The sequence below is a fragment of the Dasypus novemcinctus genome, chromosome 5 (assembly GCF_030445035.2).
Source record: "Dasypus novemcinctus isolate mDasNov1 chromosome 5, mDasNov1.1.hap2, whole genome shotgun sequence".
NCBI classification, from domain to species: Eukaryota; Metazoa; Chordata; class Mammalia; order Cingulata; family Dasypodidae; genus Dasypus; species Dasypus novemcinctus.
Window position 1 is genome coordinate 106,186,467 of NC_080677.1, and position 7,435 is coordinate 106,193,901.

The following is a 7,435-nucleotide window of genomic DNA, read 5'->3' on the forward strand; positions in this document are numbered from 1 at the left end:
GGGGAGGAGTGGGGTGAGGGGGGTGGGAGATATATGGGGACCTCATATTTTTTGAATGTAACATTAAAAAATAACGAAAAAAAAATGCGTAAAAAAAATGTAAATGGGGGAGCAACCTGCTTCCCACATACATGGTCCTGGGTTCAATCCCTGGTACAGCCTTTTAAAAAAATAACCAAGTCCTCCTCCTCCCTTTGTCTCTGCTTCCATGTGGCTTCCTCCAGCCAGCCTGCAGGGCTCCCCAGACTGTGCTAGGCGCTCCTGCTCTGGCTCCCCCATGCTTCCCTAGGCCTAGCTCTGTCACACAGCACTGTCCTCACTGCACAGCCCACCCCACAGCACCCCTGACAGATCCCCACAAACAGGCTGGCCTCTCTCCTACCTTCTCCATCTTACCAGTACCTACCAAAAGGCGATGCTGAGTGAAGGGCCATGACAGGAAGGCCCCTCAACCTCTTGGTACCTCCAGCCCCTGCAAGGACAGTATCTCATCCTCTGCATCCCCAGGGCCCTTAATGATTTAATGCTTTAATGCGTATTTCCTAAGAAAGAGAACATTCTCTTGTATGACCACAGTACAGTTATTAGCTTCAGTAAATTTAACATTGGTAGAATTCTATTATCTAATCTGTTTTCCATATTCCAATTTGTCATTTAACTCAATATTGTCCTTTATAGCATATTTTCCTCTCCAGTAGAGTAGCCTGTCTAGAATCACATGTTGCATTTAGTTGCCATGTCTCTTTAGTCTCGTTTAATCTGGAACAGCTCCTCAGCTCATCATTGTCGTTTATGACATTGACAATTTTGAAGAAAACAGCCCGCCACCTTTTTTGGCTAATATTATGTTCCTCATTTGGGGTTTGCCTAATGTTTCTCACAATTAGATTCAGAATGTGCATTCTCTGCCAGATTATATAAGTGATGTTGTGTTCTTCTCAGGGCATCAAGGAGAACAGAGAAATGTTAGTTTTTTTGTTTTTTAGTCTCTGCAATTCAGGAAGGCATATCAAAAGAAGACTGGAACAGGAAAGTGTTGGGCTCCTGACTACGGGGCCTCCAGGTGAAGGCAAGGTGGCACACATGGAGAGCTGGCCTGCACCACAAGCTGACACAAGATGACGCAACAAAAAAGAGACACAGAGGAAAAGACAATGAGGGACACAACAAATCAGGGAGCTGAGGTGGCTCAAGTGATTGAGTGCCCCTCTCCAACGTTGGAAAGCCCCAAGATCGGTTCTTGGTGCCTCCTAAAGAGAAGATGAGAAGAGAAAAGAAGACAAGCAGACACAGAAGAAAACACAGTGAATAGACACAGAGTAGACAGCAAGCACAAGTGGCAAGGGGGGGCGGTTTGTGACAGCAGGTAAATAAAATAAATCTTAAAAAAAAAAGACTAGAACAAATGTGGAATGAGCTAGTCTACCATATCTGCTATACCTCCCTAGACCCAGTCCCACTACCACTGCTGTATCAGAGTTCTAAAAAGAAACAGAACCTAGGGATATAAATGTCAATTGAAAGAAAGCTAGAAAATAATCTAGGACTGAACAACACAGTGAACCCAGAAGTAGATAGATGAGAATTGTGGTTGATGGCACAGGAGAAGCATGGGAAAAACGTAATTGGTGTGACTTATGGACTTGGGTTAACAGCAATACTGTAATATCCTTGCATCTATGTCAAAGATGTACTGTGTTGATAATGGGGGCGTGTGGAAAACTGCCAAATGTACACTATGGATCATGGCTGGTGGTAATAGTATGATGATATTACCTCATAATCTGTAACGAATGTTCCACCATGGTGTGGGTGTGTTGGCAAATGGGCATTGTATGGGAATTCCACACAAATGCATGACTGTTTTAGAAGTTCACAACTTCTGTAATAAAAACATATTTTTAAAAATAGGGTGGATTGGGGGGAAAATACACCAAATGTAAGATATGGACTAATTTGTAGTAATATTTTGAAGATATTCTTTCATAATTTATATCAAATGTTTCATAACAATGCAAAGTATTGGTGGAGGGATGATGTATGAGACACCTGTATGATGTTATGCATGTTTGTTTTGCAAGCTCACAATTTTTACTGTACACTGATTGTTTATATATGAATGATATACTTAAATAAATTTTTTTTAAAATGGAAAAAAAACCCCAGAACCAACAGGGTATAAATAGAAGACATCTATTGTAAAGAACAGACTCATGGGACTGAGAGCTGGCAAATCTGGCAGAGGTGATGTTGAAGTCCTGAGGCCAAATTCCTCAGGGGAAAGCTGGCAGGCTGGAAATCCAGTCAAGACTCCATGTTGAAGTCTTGAGGCAGAAATTCTGACTTCTGGAACCTTCCGTTTTTGTTGTTAAGACCTCTGATTGGATAAGACCCACCCATATTAGAGGGTAATCTCCTTTTTTTAAGGTCAAGTGGTTGTAGAGGATAATCTCATCTACAATATATCTCCACCATAACATGGCCAGGATTTGACCTAACAACTAACCTAGCCAAGTTAACACATAAAATTAACTATCACAACAGCCCATCTATGTGGCTAAAGCAGTTGATCCTTGCCTTGCAAGGTGCAATCATGATACCCTGCAGACTGAGTTTGATGTCCTGTCCCTCCCTTGTACTCTTCGGTTAGGGCACTTATCACACTGAATTATAATCATCAATCTTTGTATCTGTATCATCTATGAAACATCAATCTACGTTTCTTGATTGGATGAATTAGCATTGATATAACCTAAATGTTCCAGTCTTCACCTACAGGTGGATTAAAATTTAGGTCCATAAACACTAGCATTCTTAGGCTGGAGTTCCTAGGTTAGTTACCTTTAATCTGTCAAATCACTAGCACCAACCTGCCAGGCCTCTCCCCTTTCTCTTTCTGTAACTCTTTAAAAGACCCAGAAGCAGCATCAGGAGAGAAGGAAAGTTCTCACATTGATGGAGCTAGGGCCTGCAGCCCTCACCATCACCCTTTCACAGGTCTACTGCTGCTCTGCTTGCCCAAGCCAGGGGTGCACAAATCTACTCTGCCCACTGTCCAGCCACTGCTCCGTCTGGGCAAGAGCCTCTGCTATACTCTTAAGCCACATTTTGTGGTAGTCAATTTGTCCTGTGTGGATCTTACTTTCCTCTTGTTAATGGAAGAGCATGACCAAAAATATTCATTTCCTAGGGTTGCTTAACAAAGCCCCATCACTTGGGGGTGCTTACAACAACACAAATTTATTCTCTAACAATTCTAGGGGTTAGAGGTCTGAAATTAAGGTCAGTAGGGTTGTCCCTTTTAGGGACTCTGAGGGACAATCTATTCCATGCCTTTCTCTTGGCTTTTGGTGGTGCTAGCAATATTTGGCATTCCTTGTCTTGTAGATGAATCACCCCAATCTTCATCTCTGTCATCACTGTTGTTCTCTTCTTTGTGTCTTCGCATGGCCTTCTTACAAGGACACAGAGTCTTTGGCTTTAGGACCCACCCTAATTCAGTATGACCTCATCTTAACTTCATTTCATCTACAAAGAACCTATTTCCAAAGGTCACTTTCACAGATACTAGAGGGTTAGGAACTGAACATATATTTGAGGGGGACACAATTCAGCCCACATTACCAGGCTCCAACATCCCTTCCAAATCAAACTTTCTATGATTCCAAGTCACCCTTCCTCAATATCAAACCTACAAGGCGCTTGAACAGCCAGGTTTTTGGTCCATGCTTTTCTTCTGTGTAGGATGCACTTCCCCACAAGCCACTTGATGAAGGTCATATCATCATTCACTGCCTTTCTTGATCACTGTGGATCATTCCCTGCTTTTCTGCCTTCATATGACCGATTGATTCTCCCATTTTTCAGTGTTCAGAGTCTTCCTGGCATTGCAGTTTGGATGAACTTGCTGTGTGAATTCCAACACGCTGGAAGCCACTTCAGGCAAGAAAATGTAACTCATATTGGAGAAGCAAGAGGGGTAAAGGAGAGACATGCGAAGAGAGAGGTGTGGCGGCAGCACCACTCATACAAGGTTAGTGAATCTTTCCTGGTTGTTGGCTCAGGTTCTGAATCCCTAGGCCTCTTGGCCAAGTCTGCCATCCCACCTTGGGAAAGATCACAGGAGTCTGGCTTGTAAAACATCCATACACGGCCTGAGCCACCCTGAGGGCTGAATGACCAGGAGCTACTGATGTGATTTTGACCCCAAGTATCTTCAAAGTATGATTCACTGTTAGTCAAAAATGGTGTTTCCTTTCATTCTCACTGAGTTCCGTCCATACCCACATACTGACCAAGGTGCTAGAAGGGACCCCAGGATGCTTCCCTGCTAAGATTAGGTAGGAAGAGAAAGAAAGAGTGCCACTCTTGACTCATCCCTCATGTAAGGCAAGGATGTCCTGGTTAGTTCCCTCTCCAAAATTTGGATGGTCTGAAGAACCAAGGGCCAATGCAAAGAAAGGAATCTGCCTTTTGCTTTATGACTAGGCTGAAGCAGCAGAGAGAAGCAAACTTTCATTCTCCCGGAACTCTGCCACAACCATAGAAGGATGTGAAGGCAGAAGAAAGGATCTTGACCCCCTTGAGAGGTCAGGCAATGGAGGTGCCTATTCTCCTACACACACACACACCCCACCTCTCAAGTACAGGAGCCCTCCTTCCAACCTCATCTCAGCAGGCTGAGGCCCCATGCTGGGAAGATGTTCCAGCAGAGTAAACATGACAGCAGGGCAGGGTGCCCCCAGAAGGCGTGTGAAATAACTTGGACTGAGGCCTCATTTTCAGAGAGCTGAAAAATACCCCAACTCTAAATATTAGCACCTCAAAAACTTTGACTGTGGACAACACAGCCTCAGATAATATAAAATTGATGTATAGTCTATATTTTTTAAAAAGCATATTAACATAAAGTGGTATCAGTCTTCTGTTCATTCCCTCTGACATGAGCCATGCAGACATGCCTTTTGGTCCCTCAGCAGTAGACCATGTGGATGGACAAATTTATACTGAACCAGAGCTGGGCTCCATGTTCAAGTCAAAGGACAGGCTTTTCCTCCTTATGGTCATCAGCCTCTATGCAGTGTTCACCTTTCTGGGCTCCTGAACCGTGGGATTGCCAGAACCTCTGATACTAAAGCTAGCCAAGAGATGTGGATTCTAGGAAAAACCAGCTTTCACTATCCTAACACAGACAATACCGACTTATAAAAAGAGTGCATTTCAAAATTTTCAGTGTGAAAGAGCTTTGCTAGGAAAGGACGCTTCAGAGAAATTACAAGGAAGTCAGCTGCCAAAGAGAAGACTACGTGGACAAGGACCTTTTCTTCCCCAGCCCATGCCAGAAACACAGCCCCATCCATTTTTCAGTGAACAACACTTTCTCAGTATTCCACGTTGCCCTCTGCTGTGAGACAGCACACGAGCAGCAAAGGGTCTGTGCCATTTGGTTTAGATAATCATGAGTCTGAATCCTGGTTCTGCCACTACTGGCTCCTAGCTTTGGCCAATTCATCTTGCCAGGCCTCACTTTCCTCATCTGCAAAATAAACATATTACCTACTTCGCAAGGCTGTTGTGAAAATAATGTAGCGAGTGAAGAAGTATTTCAAATCTATTAAAATTAGCAAAATTAAAGAAAAATTATAAATCCCAATGTGGCAAAACTATGTTAGAAATGTCTTCTCATGCTTAATATCCAATGGCTTTGGAGGGTGTGATGGTTAGGCTAATATGTCAACTTTTGTGTGTGTGTGTGTGTGTGTGTGTGTGTGTGTGTGTGTTTTACATGAGGTTTTACTATCTTATAAAGCTCCATGTTACATTTTATAACTTTCTGTCGAGTAATATACATGAACTTAGACTTTCCTTTTTTTTAATCTGTCTTTGCAAACTTTTTTTTGTCTTTATTTTTTTAATATTACATTAAAAAAATATGGGGTCCCCATATACCCCCATCCCCCTCACCCCACTCCTCCCCCCATAACAACAATCTCTTCCATCGTCATGAGACATTCATTGCATTTGGTGAATACATCTCTGAGCACCGCTGCACCTCATGGTCAATGGTCCACATCATAGCCCACACTCTCCCACAGTCCACCCAGTGGGCCATGGGAGGACATACAATGTCTGTTAACTGTCCCTGAAGCACCACCCAGGACAACTCCAAGTCCCAAAAACGCACCCACATCTCATCTCTTCCTACCCCCAGCAGCCACCATGGCCACTTTCTCCACACCAATGCCACATTTTCTTCGATTACTAATCACAATAGTTCATGAATAGAATATCAGTAAGTCCACTCTAATCCATACTCTATTCCTCCATCCTGTGGACCTTAGAATGCTTGTGTCCACTCCACATCTATATCAACAGGGGGCTTAGATTCCACATGGATGCAATTCTCCTGCTTCAGTTGCAGGCAGTCTTGGCTCCCTGGTGTGGTTGTTGACCTTAATATGTCAACTTGACCAGGTAATGGTGCCCAGTTGTTTGGTCATGCAAGCACTGGGCTAACTGTAATACAAGACATTTCATGGACTTTGATCATTAGTGAGTTGATTGCCATATATTGCTGATTACATCTACAATCAACTGAGAAGACTGCCATCAGCAATGACAGAAATCTCATCTCATCAGCTGAAGGCCTTAAAAGAAGTGATTTCAGAAGAGATTCCTATTTCTACTCTACTTCAGTTAGCCAGAGTCTCCTGGGAAACTCATCCAGGACCTTCATCAGAATCCCTGGATTGCAGCCTACCTATGGAATTTCAACTTGGGCATCCCCACGGTCGCATGAGACTTTATAAAATCTCATATTATTTACACATATCTCCTGTGGGTTATATTTCCCTACAGAACCCTGACTAATACAGTGGGAATGCTGGTGTGGCCACTGTGGAAAAGAATTTGGTGGTTCCTTGAAAAGTAATCATAAAACCACTGCATTACCTGGCAATCCCACTTCTATGTATGTGCCCCAGGGAGTTGAAAGCAGGGAGTGAAACAGATGTTTGCACACCAAAAGTCATGCAGCATTGTTCACAGTGGCCAGTGGGTGGAAGCAACCCAGGTGTCCTTCACCGCAAGAGTGATGAATAGAAGGTGATGTATCCGTATGGTGGAATATTGTTCAGCCAGAGAGGAATGAAGTTCTGATTCACATATTGCCACAGAGATGAGCATTGAGGACATCAGGTTGAGGGCAGTGGGCTAGACACAAAAGGACAAATATTGTTTAATTCCACCTACATGAAATACCCAGAATACGCATTTGCAGGATATGCAGATTCATAGCTACAGAAAGCAGTTAACAGGGCCAGGGGCACGGGGATTGGAGAGCCAAGCATAATGGGTACAGGATTTCTGTTTGGAGTGATGGAAAAGTTTTAGTAATGGATGGTGGTAATGTAATGTAGCATAACACTTTGAATGT